This window comes from Asparagus officinalis, chromosome 2 (assembly GCF_001876935.1).
Source record: "Asparagus officinalis chromosome 2, Aspof.V1, whole genome shotgun sequence".
Classification (NCBI taxonomy): Eukaryota; Viridiplantae; Streptophyta; class Magnoliopsida; order Asparagales; family Asparagaceae; genus Asparagus; species Asparagus officinalis.
Genome location: NC_033795.1, coordinates 80,033,045 through 80,051,997, shown reverse-complemented (window position 1 = coordinate 80,051,997; position 18,953 = coordinate 80,033,045). Strand labels below are relative to the sequence as shown.

At 40.6% G+C, this 18,953-nt stretch overlaps 1 long non-coding RNA gene across 2 annotated transcripts in view; it reads left to right on the top strand.

Moving 5' to 3' along the window:
• LOC109831767 overlaps positions 1-1,943 on the top strand; it is an 11,260-nt gene extending 9,317 nt beyond the window's left edge. The window contains exons 3-4 of one of the 2 annotated variants that reach the window (XR_002244549.1): positions 1,556-1,702; positions 1,854-1,943. This is a non-coding gene — a long non-coding RNA (uncharacterized LOC109831767). Of the gene's footprint in view, positions 1-1,555; positions 1,703-1,795 lie in introns of both variants that reach the window. The other variant, XR_002244550.1, reaches the window with a different exon arrangement.

Sequence of the window (18,953 nt, the reverse complement as noted above, 5' to 3'; positions counted from 1 at the left end):
CATACGCTTGCTTAGCTTATTGTTATTGCCATCTAACAGATGGGGTAAAGAGTTGAGTAGGAGGTAATGATCTTTTTGTTTGAAAGTTATCTTCTTAAGTCTGCTCCGTAGTTCGTTGACTCTCTTGGCATTTTGATGACCTAATATTTTGGCCGCCTGGACAAGCCTTTCGCAGTGCACAAATTCTTATAGTGCTACCAGGGGAAAATGGTATTGAATTATTAACATGTAGATTATGGGTGAAATTTGTTAGCAACACTTAAATTGCATTTCATATTCCTGCGTAAAAAAACTACGGATTTAAGTGGCAACAAAGTCTTCTATAATTGACCAATATTATGTGGGTCTAAAGGCTAAATAGCACTAAAAATCCCTAATTGTTTCACCACCTTTACACTTTAAGTTTGATTATCGTAACTTGTCAGTTGCTAGAACGTTGAAAAGGTGTTAAAAAAAGCCCATTAGGACAGAAATACTCCCGTGTGTAACTTAACTCCTTCAACAGTTAAGCAAGGCTAAATATCAGAAGGCCCCCCTTAACTTCAGGAGATTATCAGCTAATCCCCCAAAATTTGAAAATAAAACTCCAGTAACTTCTTTTAAGGGGTTCCCTTATAAACTTTGAAAGTTAAAGGGAGTAGTTTGATAAAATCTTAAAGTTCAAGGATGGTTTTCTGATAATCCCTACACTTGTGGTTTTTTTTTTTTTTTTGAAATTCACGCGGGGTCATCTGATAATCTTCCAAAGTTATTTTGATATTTAGTTGCTAAACAATCCTCCAATTTCACCATTTACCATTTCTCCCCAAATCAGCCGTGCTCTAGTTTCCTTCTCTAGAGAAGCACCGTGAGTCCGTGACTTGAAGAACCAGTGGATGATCTAAGGAGAGCTTTCATGGATATCTGCAAAGAAATTGTGGAATAATTAGAAGGGAAATTAGGGAAGAAGGGAAATTGGGAAAGGAGGAAATTGGGAGTTAGGTAGAAAAAAATTAATGATATAGTTTAACGAAAGGAGGGCAGGTATGTAGTAATTGTAACAAGTAGGTTCAAAACAGTTCTAACTATGGCATGTGACAATCGCATGGGAATATTTCCTGGAATATCCTCACTTCAAACTAACAGAAGACAATAACGCACCAGATTTAGACAACTTATGGTATTTAAATGTTATGTTTTACACCTCAGGGTATTTAAGTGTAAATGTGGTGAATCAATAAGGTATTTAAGTGCCACTTAGCCCGGTCTAATGGATGATATTGTTAATTATGACATATGATTTCTTTGCGAACATATACATGGCGTTCTTAATCAACTAGAACACGGTTTCATTAGTAATAATTTGCTATCTTCTCAGGAAGGCATAACTGTAGTGTTTACTTCTTTTGTGGTAAGAGATAATGGTTTCGTAGTGGTTCCAAATATTGTAATTTTGTTATTCATGATACAGGGTTCCAGTTGCGTTCTTGTTTTATTTGGACTCTCTGTAAAAAGAGTCCGTAAGGAAAGAAAGAACTCTTAGATCGATTTCTGGCTAAGCAATATTGTCTTTCAGGATTGCCCAGGTATTGAACAGCTGTAGTGAGAGTACGGCAGATATTATTAGCACCACAGAGAAGTTAAAACAGGATCTCGATATTACTACACAACGATAAGAAATCGTGTCATGCTTTTTACGTGATTATCAACTTCTAATGAAGAGGTGTGTAAGCTTTTACTCGGGTTTATAATGTTATTGAGAAGTCAACACCCTTGCTGTATATTGACTCGAGTCTTACTTGGCTTTTTGAGTCAGCAATAAATGTGCACCTATGCATGGCTGTCTTCTGAGCAAAATGTCTACTTGAGTGCAGATAAATGCATTAAGGGAAGAAGATCTGAATGATAATTTCTTCAAAGCACTTTCTCATGTTCAAGAAATTCATGCCAACTGTAAGATATTGCTGAGAACTCATGAATTTCTTCAAAGCACTTTCTCATGTTCAAGAAATTCATGCCAACTGTAAGATATTGCTGAGAACTCATCACCAGGTATTAAGCCTTTTAATTCAAAAGAGTGTACAAATTAGGTACTATTCCGGAAATTGGGCTCTTTGACTGTTTAACCTGGGTATGATATTACTGGAAATTTGAATATATTGTTCATTTATTGAAACTTACTAGAAGACTCCTTGAAATACACCCTTTGGTAGCTCACCTAAATAATGTTTTGTTGTGGTCCTTGTGTACTTCCTTATTGCAAATGTCCATTATATAAAGCTGCACATCTTATCCATGCATTTAACACACACGAGTACTTGTGTGTGTGTAGATGTGCGCACATACATGAGCAATTGTGTGTTTGACACATACCTGTCTTACCACATGCACAGATGCAGAACATTGATTTTGTTCATGTGCTAACATTTACATTCTTGGGAATTATTTCATAGGTTAAAACAAGGAGGATAGTCAAAGGACAAAGCAGAGTAAAAATATCACAAAAAAAAAAAAACAAAAACAAAACAAAAACAAAAAACAAGAGTAATGCCTGATTAATGCTCCACTTATTTCTCCAGGCCCTCTCCTATCTTCTTCCTGTTGCTTTCATCCTCTCCCACCTCTTCAGACCCCTGGCTACACACGTAATTCTAGTTATGTACTATCAAACTTTCTTGCCAAAAATAACTTCAATCTGCATGCTTTTAAGTATCTGACCTGACCATGAATCTCATGATCTGAGCAAAGTACTATTTCCCATCAACCTGCACATCCAATACCACCGCAACAATGGAAAAAAAAAGCAGCAGTGCACAAATTAATTAAATCTCTACCTGCACTACAAAAACCGGAAACAAATGTTTAATATGCAGTCCACAATCTCTTAGCAGGAATAGAATACGCATAATGCGCCCATCAGGAAAATCCAGTCTATACAACTCTACGCTGTTGTAGGGGTATTTCCTTCCTCTGTATATTAAGAAAGGACAAACATGTAAAGCGGAATGTCTCTCGCGCGCACGCGCATATGTGTGTATATGTGATAGGGTGTGGGGCCCACCCACGTGGGGCTGTCTGCCCACGCCAACGAGAACGCCGCCTTCCCTTTGCTTGCGCGCGCACGCAAGTTTCGCTCCCCCCGTCGTGGTCGCACGCACGAAGGACGAGGCCAGCCCACTTCGAGCTCCGTGCTCGTGTCCTTGCGCGCCGCTTCCCGCGCTCGATTGCGAGCTCCCGCGCGCGCTCGTTCTGCCCGCCCAAACATTTCAGCCGTGCCCCCTTTTGGTTTCCTATAAATAGAGAAGGGGGTGGAGGAGTTATTGTGTGGGAAAATTGTGGGAAAATTTCAAGTGGAGTTCTTGAGAGAAAAGAAAGAGAGAAAGAGAGAACTTGTATAAGTTTGGTATTTTTCCTCTATAATGAAACCCCCTCCCGTGGACGTAGGCTAGTTTGCCGAACCACGTAAAAATCTCGTGTTTGTATTTATCTTATCTGTCAGTTGTCATAGCTTGTAGGTTCACTCGAGATTTCAGTCCTTGAACTGATGAGAGGAAGAGTGTATATTTCACTTTGATGAAATATATCACTTTTGATTCTTGTTTCCTTTGAGAAATAAGAATTTCATTATCTATTCTCGTTTCATTTGAGAAACAAGAATATAGAGGTTGACTTGTGCTTTTGTGACAACAATAGCCAGGGCTCTCTCTCAGGTGATATCGCTTCCGCGGCGACGGGCGGGACTCCGTCCTAACAATTGGTATCAGAGCCCTTATTCAGACTAGATGTGGTAAAATTTCTGATCTGAGGCGGTGGTTGAATATTGTGTGGTAAAACACAAAGAAATTGTTAAAAAAAAAATTCCTGAGAGAAGCGGACTATCATAATACAAGTGAAAAATGGCTTCTACAGGTAAAACAAATAAAATTGGAAAGTACGAGATTGAAAAATTTAATGGGAAAAATGATTTTTCCTATTGGAGGATGCAGATGAAAAATTCGCTGATTTCGCAAAAGTTGCACAAGGCTTTGGCTGGAAGAGAGAAGCATAAAAATATATCTGATGAGGATTGGGAGGAGCTGGATCTGGAAGCACGAGCGTCGATTATCCTATGCCTTGAGAGGGATGTAGCTTTCTTGGTAGACGGGGAGGAAACGGCTGCGGGTGTGTGGTTGAAGTTAGAAAGCACCTTCATGACGAAGAGTCTAACGAACCGGATCTATTTAAAATCCAAATTGTATACTTGCAAGATGGAGGAGGGCTCGTCAATCCGGGAATACATTAACAAGTTTGATAGGATCTTATCAGACTTGAAAGACATTGAGGTGACAGTGGAAGACGAGGATCAGGCGTTTCTACTACTTCTATCTCTGCCGAAGTCTTATGAGAACCTGGTACAAACATTGATGCTTGTGGGTGATACTTTATCGATGGATGAAACTAGAACGACGCTTCTAGCGGATGATCTTTGAAAAATTACAACTAGTGATATGGCCACTGGTGGTAACAAAGAACAAGCGCAGGGACTGTTTGCCAGAGGAAGAGGCAATGAGCGAGGAAAAGGCAAGGGAGGAAAGTCTAGATCTAAATCGAGACCTCTTGCGGGACGAGCGTGTTTCAAATGCGGTGAAGTTGGGCATTTCAAGGTCGATTGTCCTAACAAGAGAGTAGGTGGGAAAAAGAACAACAAGACTGAAAGACGAGAAGGCAAGGAAGAGGCGAGCTACGCTTCAGAGGATGGGAGCGATAAGAAATGTTATGTCGTCACGGATGACGAGGATACCTCCGGGAAGTGGATTCTTGATTCTGGTTGCTCTTACCACATGTGTCCAAACAGGAAGTGATTTACTACCTACAGGAGCATTGATGGTGGAACCGTATTGATGGGGAACAACCATGCTTGTAAAACGGTGGGGCTAGGTGATATCAAAATCAAGATGCATGATGGAGTGGTTCGAACCCTGACGGACGTACGACACGTTCCCGGCTTGCGGAAAAATCTCATCTCAGTCGGAGCTTTGGACTCCGGGGGTTGCAAGATTGTTACAGAGAACGGAGTGAAGAGGGTTGTTCGGGGTTCCTTAACAGTGATGAAGGGTGTTCGTCACGGTAATCTATATACTCTTTCGGGTACGACGGTGACGGGAGATGCAGCAGTTGGAGCTGAAGGAAGTGGTGGAAACCCATGTGAGCACACACGGTTATGGCATAGGCGGCTTGGGCACATGTCAGAGAAGGGTCTGGATCTGCTTGGTAAAGAGGGTTTGCTGAAGAATCTGAAGAAACCTTGCATGGATTTTTATGAGGACTGTGTATGGAAAGGCGCACAGGGTTCAATTTCTGAGGAGCAAGCACAAGAGCAGAGGGATACTAGATTATGTGCACACGGATGTTTGGGGTCCGGCTTCGACAACTTTCAAGGGTGGTTCCAGATATTTTGTCTCATTCATAGATGATCATTCAAGATATGCTTGGGTTTATTTCCTGAAGCATAAGAATGAGGTATTTGAGACATTCAAGAAGTGGAAGGCAATGGTTAAGAACAGGACAGGGAAGAAATTAAAGACACTGAGATCTGATAACGGTACAGAATATACAGACGGTGCTTTCAAAGAGTTCTGTGATCAGGAGGGCATTGCTAGACACTGGACAGTTAGATCTACACCACAGCAGAATGGGGTCGCGGAAAGACTGAATCGAACACTGCGGGAGAAAGCAGTGAGTATGGGATCATATGCTGATTTGGGCAAAGAATGGTGGGCAGAATCGATTGCTACAGCTTGCTATATTGTGAATCGATCTCCACATTCGACATTGGACGGTGACACACCCTATCGGGTGTGGTCAGGGGAGCATGCAGATTATGAGAGGCTCCGAATTTTCGGTTGTACCGCCTACTATCACGTCAACGACGGAAAGCTTGATGCGAGGGCCAAGAAGGCAATTTTCTTGGGATATGCAAAGGGCGTAAAAGGCTACCGCCTTTCGTGTACAGAAGATTTGAAGTTCATGATCAGCAGGGACGTTACCTTTGATGAGAAGTCCATGATTGCTAGGGTGCCCAAAGATGGTGGTGTTGATACTATTAGGACTCCCGAGTCCCAGGTTATTGAGATAGAACCGAAAGACCAACCAGGTTCTAGTCGTGTTCAAGAGGGAAATCAGGTAGATGATGAGATTGAGCAGGAGGAGGTTCAACTACAACAACAGCAGCTCGATGATAGCTTGGCTTCCACTAGGTCAAGGCGAGCATACAAGCAGGTACAGAAGCTGGGGGCTGATAAACCCCTGAAGCACTATGGGCATGTTAATTTGGTTGAATACGCACTCTCGATGGAGGAAGATGAGCCGGTCTCCTTCAAGGAAGCTATTCGAGACAAGAATAGTGAGAGTTGGTTGGCTGCGATGGAGGAGGAGATGGAATCTCTCCGGAAGAACCAAACATGGGAGGTGGTCCCATTGCCCGTAGGAAAGAAAGCTATAGGTTGTAAGTGGCTGTATAAAAGAAAGGAAGATCCTTCAGAGCTCCGTGGAACGAGGTACAAGGCGAGGCTAGTGGCTAAGGGGTTTGCACAAAAAGAGGGTGTGGATTACAATGAGATATTTTCTCCGGTGGTGAAACACACTTCTATTCAGGTGCTATTGAGTATTATTGCTCATGGTGATCTTGAGCTGGAACAACTCGATGTCAAAACGGCCTTCTTGCACGGAGACTTGGATGAAGAGATCTACATGCATCAACCTGATGGCTACAAGATTGAGGATAAGGAGCATCATGTATGTCGCATGAGGAAGTCACTCTATGGATTGAAGCAATCTCCTCGGCAGTGGTACAAACGTTTTGACTCCTTCATGCTGAAGCATGGGTTTTCCCGAAACGACTATGATTGTTGTGTTTACATTCGGAAGCTTCGTGGAGGTGATTATATCTATCTCCTGTTGTATGTGGATGACATGCTTATTGCATCGAAAAACAAGGTGGAGATAGATAAGCTAAAATCTCAACTTAGCAATGAGTTCGAGATGAAGGACATGGGCGCTGCTAGGAAAATACTGGGTATGGAGATCAGAAGAGAGCGGGCGAATCGACGATTGTTCTTGAGTCAGAAGGGCTACATAGAGCGGGTGATCGTGAGGTTCGGGATGCAAAGTGCAAAATCGGTGGTGACCCCATTGGCTCCACACTTTAGGCTTTCAGGTAAACAATCTCCCACTACAGCGGAAGATAAGGCACACATGGAGCGTGTTCCTTATGCTAGTGTAGTTGGCAGTTTGATGTACGCCATGGTGTGTACACGCCCTGATATTTCACAGGCGGTTAGTGTGGTCAGCAGATTCATGGCGACTCCGGGAAAGGCGCACTCGGAAGCGGTGAAATGAGTCCTTAGGTACTTGAAAGGTACCGCGGATACGGGTCTGTGTTTTGGTGGAGATACATGTCAGGTCGACGGGTATGTGGACTCAGATTATGCAGGCGATCTAGATAGACGGCGATCTACTACTGGTTATGTATTCAGGATACATGGAGCTCCAGTTAGTTGGCGATCGATGTTGCAGGCTACAGTGGCACTTTCTACAACAGAGGCCGAGTACATGGCTATGGCGGAGGGAGTGAAGGAAGCATTGTGGCTGTGGGGTCTTCTAGATGACTTAGGGATCGAGCAGGAAAGCGTGAACTTATGGTGCGACAGTCAAAGTGCGATTCACTTGGCGAAGAATCAAGTTCACCATGCTCGTACCAAGCATATCGACGTCAGATATCATTTTGTGCGGGATGTCATAGAGGAATGTGATATTTCTCTCATGAATGTGCATACGAATGAGAATCCCGCGGACATGTTAACCAAGGTGGTCACAGGTAGCAAGTTTAAGCATTGCTTGGACTTGCTTCATATCAGCCCGTGTTGATTTGCCCAAGAGGGCATGGCCCTGCGGGGCAGTGATGGAGGTATGGTGGAGACTATGTTGGAGAATAATTGCAGAACTACGGTTAGCTTGATCCCGGTGGAGGGTACGTAGGCAGTCGCGGTATAGTGGCGCAGCTGGTTTGGCCTGTATCTCTCTGGTGGAGTTCGTAGGGGTTTTTCTGGTGTTGTCGTTCAAAATTTGAGGTTTATCAAATGATGAACGAGGTGGAGAATTATGATAGGGTGTGGGCCCCACCCACGTGGGGCTGTCTGCCCACGCCCACGAGAACGCCGCCTTCCCTTTGCTTGCGCGCGCACGCTTCATTATCTATTCTCGTTTCCTTTGAGAAACAAGAATATAGAGGTTGACTTGTGCTTTTGTGATAACAATAGCCAGGGCTCTCTCTCAGGTGATATCGCTTCCGCGGCGACGGGCGGGACTCCGTCCTAACAATTGGTATCAGAGCCCTTATTCAGACTAGAGGTGGTAAAATTTCTGATCTGAGGTGGTGGTTGAATATTGTGTGGTAAAACACAAAGAAATTGTTAAAAAAAAAAATTCCTGAGAGAAGCAGACTGTCATAATACAAGCGAAAAATGGCTTCTACAAGTAAAACAAATAAAATTGGAAAGTACGAGATTGAAAAATTTAATGGGAAAAATGATTTTTCCTATTGGAGGATGCAGATGAAAAATTCGCTGATTTCGCAAAAGTTGCACCCTCGGTGAGTAGTAGTCTGTGGTGGTTTCGCGGTCTAGTAGGGTTTCCCCCCCTCCTCCTCGCTTCTTGTAGTCCAGCACGTGGAAGTGGTTCCGGCGGTATCCCTGGCCACCGTCGCTTTCGAAGGTCACCACGAGGAGGAGAGGGTTCTGTTCGGATCGGCAGCGGTGGGACGATCTGAAGGAGGGGCTGGAGATGAGGGAGAGCCATGATTTGGACACCAGCTTGAGGCGCGAGAGGGTCTTCACGGGGAGGAGGAGGAGGAGGAGGATGTCGGAGACTACGTCGAGAGGGAGGGATGGGTTTGATGAGTATTTGATGATTTTAGAGGAGGCCATGTTGTTTGATAGATATCAGCCAGATGAGCCCTAGGAGGAGGAGGACTCCTAGGGCTAACTAATTACCAGTTGTAGCTCTAGTCAGAATAGGAGAACAAATAATATTCATCGTCAGGCCGAACAGAACATCCATCTTTAATAACTCTGGAAAAGCAAATCTTATGGAAAATAGGATTCCTTAAAGATATAATCAACTTATGATAATAATAAAAAAAAGGCTAATTAATTACCAGATTGGTGAATCCTAGGCTTCTTGGGTTTTTTGAATTTTGAAGCAACGGCATCAGCAGAAGAAGAGAGAACAGCTCCTCAACTCGAATTAAATTGATTTCTCATTCATCCGTGTGATGAGGAGGAGGGGGGAAAAAGGCAAGCTAGCATGCATCTCCCTGTGCAGGACGAAGGGAAAGGCGGTGGGGGGCAAGTTATTTTATCAAGAAACGCGGAACTTTATAAGTCAATTATATACTGACTAATAATAAATGTTGCACGCTACTTTCAAAGAGATGAACCATAAGTGACATAGCTGATTTAACCATGTAAAGAATGCTTATTCAAATCTTTGCAGCACCACATGAATAAATATCTTACCATTTCTTTGGTGCTATGCTTAGGGGGTGTTTGGTTACATTTCTACAAATTGTAGGAAATATTTTCCTTCAAAAATTTGATTTCCTTGTATTTCTTAAAAAATTTATAGGAAAAGTTTTGAGAAGTCAAAAAGTACAAATTTTCTTGTTTTTTGAAGTTTGCTTGTTTGGTTCAAAACAAGAAAATGTGCTGCACACTTTATAGAAATAGCAACTTTTCTTTTTCTTTTGTTTGGTTACATTGTCAAATTTATAGAAAATTGTTAACTACCATATTTGTTATTTTAATAATGGCTAGTTCCTAACAATATAGAGCTAAACAAGCTTGATTGAGCCATGAAACCAAAATAATAGCCAAAACAACCCGATAACAAGCAAAAATATCAATCACATAGCCAACAATAGAGAGCTAAACAAGCTCGAATCAGCATAATAACCACAAAACAGCATCCATTGTTGACAATAAGCCCAATGACCACCAAATATCCAACAATAGAGAGTTAAAACTTTTGTTAGGAACCTGCATATGAACTAGCCCAATGACCACCAAATATCCATTGTTGACAATCAGCATAATAAACTAGCTCGAACCTGCATATGAACTGAAAATACAGAGTTAAAACTTTTGTTCAACTCTTTTACCCTCCGTAGACTCACTAATCTCGTTTGAGGGGGTAAACATCTGTCAAAATTTCACCCAGATACAGAGTTAAAAAATTAACCAAGGGAATCTACCTGCAACGACGAAACTACAGGGCTAGTAAGTTCGAAACGCCAATACTCAAGGGTTCTATGTGCAATTAACCCTTTAGGATACCATGTTACGAGAACCAGCCTCTCACTTGATAAAAATGATGTACTGTATTCAACTTTTCAAGTGAAATTCCAACCGAACATCAAAATTTTGTTACAAAAGAATTGGAAACCTGAAAGAATGAAGCATTTATATCCAACAGGCAGAGAAAACCTCTATCTACACCTCCCAAAGCTACCAACTTCTAGCCTTAAAATGATTTCAGCATCTCCCCGTGGGATTCATCAAATACCCAACAATAAAGAGCTAAACAATCTCGAATCAGCGACCACAGAAAAAACAGCCTTTGTAGCTCGACAACAAGCCCAAAAACTCACCAAATCACCAACAATAAAGAGCTAAACAAGCTCGAATCAGCGACCACAGAAAAAACAGCATTTGTAGCTCGACAACAAGCCCAAATACTCACCAAATCACCAACAATAAAGAGCTAAACAAGCTCGAATCAGCGACCACAGAAAAAACAGCATTTGTAGCTCGACAACAAGCCCAAATACTCACCAAATCACCAACAATAAAGAGCTAAACAAGCTCGAATCAGCGACCACAGAAAAAACAGCATTTGTAGCTCGACAACAAGCCCAAATACTCACCAAATCACCAACAATAAAGAGCTAAACAAGCTCGAATCAGCGACCACAGAAAAAACAGCATTTGTAGCTCGACAACAAGCCCAAATACTCACCAAATCACCAACAATAAAGAGCTAAACAAGCTCGAATCAGCGACCACAGAAAAAACAGCATTTGTAGCTCGACAACAAGCCCAAATACTCACCAAATCACCAACAATAAAGAGCTAAACAAGCTCGAATCAGCGACCACAGAAAAAACAGCATTTGTAGCTCGACAACAAGCCCAAATACTCACCAAATCACCAACAATAAAGAGCTAAACAAGCTCGAATCAGCGACCACAGAAAAAACAGCATTTGTAGCTCGACAACAAGCCCAAATACTCACCAAATCACCAACAATAAAGAGCTAAACAAGCTCGAATCAGCGACCACAGAAAAAAATCTGAAAAAGCAGCCTTTGTAGCTCGACAACAAGCCCAAATACTCACCAAATCACCAACAATAAAGAGCTAAACAAGCTCGAATCAGCGACCACAGAAAAAAATCTGAAAAAGCAGCCTTTGTAGCTCGACAACAAGCCCAAATACTCACCAAATCACCAACAATAAAGAGCTAAACAAGCTCGAATCAGCGACCACAGAAAAAACAGCATTTGTAGCTCGACAACAAGCCCAAATACTCACCAAATCACCAACAATAAAGAGCTAAACAAGCTCGAATCAGCGACCACAGAAAAAACAGCATTTGTAGCTCGACAACAAGCCCAAATACTCACCAAATCACCAACAATAAAGAGCTAAACAAGCTCGAATCAGCGACCACAGAAAAAAATCTGAAAAAGCAGCCTTTGTAGCTCGACAACAAGCCCAAATACTCACCAAATCACCAACAATAAAGAGCTAAACAAGCTCGAATCAGCGACCACAGAAAAAAATCTGAAAAAGCAGCCTTTGTAGCTCGACAACAAGCCCAAATACTCACCAAATCACCAACAATAAAGAGCTAAACAAGCTCGAATCAGCGACCACAGAAAAAACAGCATTTGTAGCTCGACAACAAGCCCAAATACTCACCAAATCACCAACAATAAAGAGCTAAACAAGCTCGAATCAGCGACCACAGAAAAAACAGCATTTGTAGCTCGACAACAAGCCCAAATACTCACCAAATCACCAACAATAAAGAGCTAAACAAGCTCGAATCAGCGACCACAGAAAAAAATCTGAAAAAGCAGCCTTTGTAGCTCGACAACAAGCCCAAATACTCACCAAATCACCAACAATAAAGAGCTAAACAAGCTCGAATCAGCGACCACAGAAAAAAATCTGAAAAAGCAGCCTTTGTAGCTCGACAACAAGCCCAAATACTCACCAAATCACCAACAATAAAGAGCTAAACAAGCTCGAATCAGCGACCACAGAAAAAACAGCATTTGTAGCTCGACAACAAGCCCAAATACTCACCAAATCACCAACAATAAAGAGCTAAACAAGCTCGAATCAGCGACCACAGAAAAGAAATATAAGTAATGAATCGCAACATCTAAAGTTTGCAATTAACAAAATGTTAGTTATGAATTGCAACATGTAAAGTTTGCAATTATCAAAATATAAGTTATGAATTGCAACATCTAAAGTTTGCAATGTACAAAATATAGGAGTTGTGCGGGAATAGTAACAAAATATGTGAAGTAGCAAAATGGATTGTTGTGTGCACAGAACAATAAAACACTATCATGTGTCCCAACCTTGAGCCGCCGCAAGACTTGCAAGAAACCTCTTCTGTGCTTCCTTGGTTTTTATAAAAAACCTCCTAGCCTCGTGCTCACTTTCATACAAATGATCTAAAACCTTATCAAGGAATTCGTCACTGTAGGAGTCACTATGGTTCTTCAAAGCTGCAGCTAATTGTTCAGTCCAATGTATAATGTGTTGATTTCTAATTGACTCCGACATAGTCTCAACAAAGCTACGTATTAACTCATCGTCATTGGATTTGCGAGGTCGCTTGCTTGAAGATGGCTTTGTGGTAGACTCATGTTGGGATTTCCTAGAAGTGGAGTGTGGGGTAGTGTTAGCATCGGATTGAGGCTCGGTTTCACTCTCAAGAGGAATGTCCGCATCATCATCATCAAGAGGAATGGCGTTGTTAGTACCAATTTTATCATAAACTGGCCTAACAAAATCACCCCTAGCTTGATCATCACCCATGATCTTCTGTAAATGTTTGTAGAATGGAAGAGGCTTGTTTATATATCCTCTTAGCTTTGAGTTCTTTTTGTCCTGCCATATGTGAAAAATATTGTGAGAAATTAATTATAGCATTCTCACGTCCAAATAAATTAAATGTGTAGTAATGACTTAATCAATACCTGAGCCCATTGATTAAGTGTCTCCTCATCTAGGATTACCATACAATTTTCCTCATCCCACCCCGCACCACTTATGTTGATGCAAGTCTTCATATCATTAAATTTGTTTCTCCAAGTCTTCATGCGATTAATCACATGAACGTGGGTGTAGTTGGTTTTGAATTTCATGTTCATTTTCATAGCTGCTATTTTGTAAGCCTCAGCTTTGAAGTTTTTATCAACTTTCATTCCGGAATCCGCGAGCTCCGCAAGACACGGTATAAGCTCCGCATCATGCTCAGGAAGCCACCACATGTTGGAAACCCCCTTCGAGTTGATGCTAGGAGCCCCACGTGTTGCAGCCCGTGCTCTTTTGTGAGCAGTTTTTTTGATTCTTTTGGAGGGTGAAACCTCCTGGCTCAAACAAATGACATTACTTTCATGTCCACCAGATTCACCGATGGAGGGTGACATTTGTTGTGGACCGCCGCTTTGAGAACTCAAAGAGGGAATGTGCAAGCCTTGGGAACTGTTCAACATGTTAGTGAATGAAACATGTTGGCTAGAGCCACTGTAGTTCCCATCGAATAGAGGAAACTGTGGGAAAGGAGGCATTGCATGAGGCGGATTGAACGGTTGATTTAGATATGGAACAAGATTCACATTAATACCGTCGTCATCAATTAGTAGAGCATGTGGTGATTTAGGCAAATTATCTTTTCCTCCCTCTTTGTTAGACATACCTACGTGCCATGATAAAAACAAACCAGAAATTTAGAATTACATAAGTACAATATGAGTACAATCATGAAATAATAAATTACAAAATTATAGTTGAGAAACTACATTGTTCATACAAGCACAGTTATAACATTGTTCATACAAGCAAAGTTGAGAAACTACATTGTTCATACAAGCAAAGTTGAGAAACTACATTGTTCATACAAGCAAAGTTGAGAAACTACATTGTTCATACAAGCAAAGTTGAGAAACTACATTGTTCATACAAGCAAAGTTGAGAAACTACATTGTTCATACAAGCAAAGTTGAGAAACTACATTGTTCATACAAGCACATTGTTCATACAAGCACAAAATTAAATTTGAGAAACTACATAATTCAATATAGTCTGAAATATGCGAAAACAACGCAACTACAAGCCAATTTCTGTGGTGTCGCCTTCTTTATATTTTGCGCAATAATCAACCCACATTGCCCATGCAATTTGATCCCTAAGTTCCTTCCATTCATTTCTTGCATCACGCTCCTCTCTTTGTGTCCTAGATTGAGTGAAGTCAACTACATTTGTACCATCTTCGTTTGTCATGTCATCATTCTCCTCATCAATTAGTACATTCTCATTCAAGATGTCATCTTGTGGATCTTCAATTGCAATGAAATTATGTAATATAGTACATGCTAAGACGATGTCCACTTGTGTGGGGAATGGATAATTAGGCTTCGCCGTTAGAATTTTGAACCGATTCTTCAATGTGCCAAAGGTTGATTCAATTTTGGACCGTAAAGAAGAGTGTCTTAAATTGAACAACTCCCTGCTATTTCTGGGTGTCCTACCAATGTGTTCCTTTAAGTGATAACATACACCACGGTACGGAGAGATGAAGCCAGGCATGGTAGTGTATCCAGCATCACAAAGATAATATTTGCCTACATTTCCCAAAAAAATTTGTGATCAATTGGACCCTATTATTTAGCTGACTATTTATTAAAGGAGGTGGAAGAATACCATCATATACTCTCAATCCGTATGGTTGTGGTCTACACAATGCGTCTTGCAATATCCTATAGTCATTCGCCGCACCTTCCGACCCAGCTAGGACATATGAGAACAGTTTATTTGGAGTGCACGCAGCTAAAACATTTTGCGTTACACATTTACGCCCTCTAAACCGTGCAACTAGATTAGAGGGTAACATTGCGTCAATATGTGTTCCATCTATCATCATTACATCCGCAAGTTTGAAAAAAGCTTTAGGCCTCATTCTAATATAAGACCTACAACTATCACTATATCCTTCAAAGACGCGCTTGAAGTGAGCATTTCTACAATAAATTCTCCTCATCTTATCCTCTCTTGGGGCATAACAAATGGATTTGTGCCTAGCACGAATTCTCAATAAACAAGCTATTATTGTAACCACGGTAGATATAGTGGTATTAGCACACATCCTCTTTATTTGTTCTTCATCTACACCATCCATCTACATTCGTTACAAAGCAAAAATAGTTTAAGATGTTTATGCAACAATAAACAACGAAAGAAAAATTGCGCAACTAACTTATCAAAAAATCTCTTTTATACACCCAACATTTTGAACTGTAATCATTATTGACATGATACAAACGTCCTACATTGACAGATTGAAAATTAACAAATTTTTTTGTTTGAGATGTGAACATGGTAAGGAGGGGAAACCCTCAAAAGATATCTTCAATCTTACAATCATAAAGCAAGTATACATGCATGCCATTGCAGTTCTTTTCATTACATTTCCTGTTTATTCATTTATCCCTACTATCGCTTCTTATTTACATACCCATAAAACCCCAATCTCTGTGATATTACAAGACCCTGTCAAATTCACAACTAAAGTGCTATTGCTTAAGTGCTATATCAAGGCCCGATCTTGTCATCATTCACAACTAAAGATTACAGAAATGTAATAGAGGGTAATTTCTATCAAAGAAAATCCTACTGAATGTAAAACAGCAAAGTTTAGATTTAATTTTTGTCATGCAAAGCAGTTAACTAGTTGTTGCCAACGCAGATGACAAAATACATAACAGATGACAAACCAACGAGTATTGAGTATGGAGATCAGTTTTTGGTTTTATGACCAACGAGTATATGTTCTTGGTTTTATGACCCAAAATCAAATTCATCAACATCCCCAAATCAAATTGTAGGAAAATCCCAACAAGTATTGAGTATGGAGATCAGTAAATACGAAAATAAATGTACAGAAACCCTAACAGATAATTTTCGTCAACAGACCAACGCCAAATAGATCAAAAAAAAAAAATTGGAGTACAAAGAAGAGATTTTTACCGTGGGAGCCTTGAGATCAGAAATCGAAAACCCTAGCGCAAGATCTGGGAACCGAAAACCCTAGATCTGAGGCGATCAGAGAGGGGAAATTGAGAGGTAACTGGAAATGGCGCGAAGGACCAGCAGCTCGCTGGATTTGGGGCGGGAACCAGGGCAAAATTTTCCGCCGACGAACAAGCTCGAGAAATGTCCAGCGAGTGGGGAAATGGGTACGGGAAGCGAAGAAATGAGTTTAATAAAGGAAGTGTCAGATTTCATGGCAATTTCCTCTCATTTTGAGAGGAAATACATTTCTATAAAATGAGGGTGTTTTTGACAGTTTTAAGAAAACTTTTCTGTAAAGTTTTTGGGAGCCAAACACGTTTTATAGAAATACACAGAAAATTTTTATTTACAAAATTGCCACTCTGACAGTTTTTGAGAAATGTTTTCTATAAAAACACCCAACCAAACACCCCCTTAGGAAATCTTAAGAGATCCTATTCTCTAATTGTTTCATTCATTAAATGGCACTTTGTTGATTGCTTGGTCACAAAGCTGAACTTTCAGAAATGAATCCTTGACCTGAGAAATAGAAAGGAAAGCCAACAGAAAGAAAACCATTTAGAAATAGAAAGGAAAGCCAACAGAAAGAAAAACATTTAGAGAACATAAATAAACAAAACTCGAGTGTTGGTTCCAGAGCTTTAGGTTGCCTACTTAGATACCCTTGGGTTCTGAAGGAACGAATGCTCTCTGAAATCAATTTGAGCTCCAAATTCTACCTCAGGAAGGTCTTTGCAGCATAACATTCAACTTCATATTTTGGTAACATCAAAGGCGAATTCCAAGCCAAACAACTATTAGAGCAACAAAAATAGCAGAAGAATAGCTTTCCCCCCCTAAATGTTCATAGAAAAGCTTATGAAACTTAAATGTGTGCCGAGAGCAAGAGAAGGACACTGGGTAGGTAGGAAAGTAAGAATCCTGATAATTTGCCTATGTTCATGTGCTAACATTTAGATTCTTGGGAATTATTTCATCGGTTAAAACAAGTAGGATAGTCAAAGGACAAAGCACACAGAGTAAAAATATTACCCCAAAGAAAAAAAAAACCCCAAAAGTAATGCCTGATTAACGCTCCACTTATTTCTCCAGTCCCTCTCCTATCTTCTTCCTGTTGCTTTCATCCTCTCCCACCTCTTCATACCCCTGGGTACACACGTAATTCTAGTTTCTTATTCCTGGGTGTATCTGTATTGGATATTTTTTGTCAAAACCGCTTTTCAAAAATGAGTTTTCAAACTATGTATTTATTAACTACTAGTATTTTTCAAAAATCCTTAGTAGCGTAGCGAAAAGTTAAAGTTTCGATATCTCAAAGGTCTTGTGTTCGAGGCTTGCCAACGACAAACCGAGAAATATTTTTATTTAATTAATCCCTCATAAGTTCTAGTGGGTCGTGGGTCGTGGGCTCGTGAGCCATGGGCCAATGGGCCGGGGATCGGGGCTAATCGGGCTGAGGCGCTAAGTTACACTTTGTTAGGCGTGTTAGACCCTAGAGGGGGGTGATTAGGGTCTTATGCTAATCTAATTCGATTTTATGCCAAATTAAAAACTTTATTAATTATTTAATTTTTGCAAGAGATATGTATATAAGCTAGAATGTAAAATACAAGCACAAGATAAAAGTACACAAGACAAACTCAAACACAAGATATGATCACGGAGTTCGGTCCCCACGATCTACGTCTCCGCTCCTCACCTTGAGGAGAACTCCACTATCACGACACACCCGGTTTGTATCGACTCCCTCAAGTGCTCGGAATTATCACCTCTCACTAGGCCACCGACGCCACTCCTCTCGGTATCGACTCCGTCCTCAACACACACTCCTCTCGGTGTACAAGTGTATTACAAGTGATCTGTCAATTAGTACAATATAATAATGGTTGTTCTCTACAATTGACGAGAACTCAATTAAGCTCACTCTCACTAAATCACACACCACTACCCACCAATATATTATATGAAATATAATCAAGCTCAAAATGAGTGTGTGATAAATGAGTTTAAATAAAATCTAACTCAATAAGAACTAGCAATAAGATTAAGCTCAAAATGAGTGTGTGATAAATGAGTTTAAATAAAATCTAACTCAATAAGAACTAGCAATAAGATTAACAAAAAATAAATGCTAGAAAGTTGAGTTAGGAAAACTTCTCTACAAAGAGAGGATGATTGGATATTGAGGATGAACTCCCCAACAAATGATGCAAGCTCCTCTTTTGTAATGCAAACTCTTTTTCAAACCAAACAAGGCTTAAACACCTCTTAAACACAAATTAAACTCTTTCAAAACTTGATTAATGAATCTTCTTGGTTGATACAAAGAGTTCAGAACATATGGGTATATATAGCATCTCAATACATCAGCTAAAGCCCAAGGAAAAAAGACCAAAAAGCCCCAAACACATATAACAGAAAACTAGTTGTTACTGTGCAACGACTCTCTGATAAGTCGACTTATGAGTTGACTCATGAGTCGACTAATGAGTCGACTAATGAGTCGACTTATATGAGTCGACTTATATGAGTCGACTCAGCAGATAAAAATAGCAATCCCGCTGCA